Below are 1,280 nucleotides of genomic sequence, written 5' to 3'. Positions count from 1 at the left end.
ACTTGCACAAAATTCACAAGTTAGTTGAGGTGCCTGAATGGAATTTACCTGCATACTGCCCAACTATTTCTAAAGTGCTGTCAGCTGGGCTGAGATGGCTGTATATGCATCAACTTCATGAAGACCCATGGATTTCTTTGGTTGCACCCTCTCATTAGGTCTTTGACAATTGTTGCTTGCCAGAACTTCAAGCAACTCGTGAGCTTCTTCCGGTGTCTTATTTTGCAGTGCTCCTCCCGATGCTGCATCCACCATAGTTTGCACATTCACCATTAATCCATTATAAAATGTTTGGACTTACATCCAAACTGGCAACCCATGATGTGGACACCTTCTCAATAATTCTTTGTATCTCTCCCAAGCCTCATACAATGATTCCGACTCTTCCTGAATGAATGGCGTGATATCATTTCTCAACTTTGCCGACTTTACTGGAGGAAAGAAGTTGGTCAGGAACTTCTGTGCTAAATCATTCCATGTGGTGATTGTTCCTGATGGTAGTGCTAGTAACCATCCCTTAGCTTTATCCTTCAATGAAAATGGGAATAGTCTCAATTTGATTGCATCATCTAACACTCCGTATGACTTGAACATATCACAAACCTCCAAAAAATTTGCAATGTGTAGATTTGGATCTTCCTTCAAATCACCCCTGAACTGAATTGACTGCTGGATCATCTGGATGATTGCCGGCTTTATCTCAAAATTGTTAGCTTGTACCGCTGGTCTAGTAATACTTGACCCACTGCCTTCAACTGTGGGAACTGAGAATTCCCTCAGTGTTCTATTCTCTGCCATCTCTACAACTATGACTTCTGGTTCAACTCTGGCTTCTCGTTCTCTTCTCTCCCTGTTTAGTCTTTTGGTGGCTCTTTCAATCTCAGGATCAACAGGAACCACTGGCTGACGTCTTGCTCTTTGCATAAACTACATAGACAAATAGAAAGAATGAGATCACACCAACCTAAAAGACTAACGAAAATTAAACAAACAGCAATTAAGTAAAAATAACACTCCAATCTAGCTAACACAAGAAAAATTTAATGTTAACACAAAACTCAATCCCCGGCAACAGCGCCAAAAACTTGATGCATATTTACTACAACATGCATAAATAGCAAGTGCACTAGTCGCACAAAGTAATAAAGTGATGAGTGAGTATTGTTCCCACAAGGATTGGTTGCTAAACACTAAGTTTTCTACTGTTTTCTAGTTGGAGCAATCGAATTTGTTTGGATTAATGGGAGAAAATTAAACTTAAAACTAAAACAAAAATTTCT

General features: G+C 39.5%; 1 non-coding gene across 1 annotated transcript; it reads left to right on the top strand.

Moving 5' to 3' along the window:
• The first annotated feature begins 313 nt into the window (after positions 1–313).
• On the top strand, positions 314–420 carry LOC116136456. Its single transcript, XR_004129034.1, has one exon. It is a non-coding gene; the product is annotated as a small nucleolar RNA R71 (small nucleolar RNA).
• The last annotated feature ends 860 nt before the right edge of the window (positions 421–1,280 follow it).

This window comes from Pistacia vera, unplaced genomic scaffold (genome assembly GCF_008641045.1).
Source record: "Pistacia vera cultivar Batoury unplaced genomic scaffold, PisVer_v2 Contig313, whole genome shotgun sequence".
Taxonomy (NCBI): domain Eukaryota; kingdom Viridiplantae; phylum Streptophyta; class Magnoliopsida; order Sapindales; family Anacardiaceae; genus Pistacia; species Pistacia vera.
The sequence above is the reverse complement of the archived record's forward strand: the minus strand, read 5'-3'. Positions and strand labels throughout refer to the sequence as shown.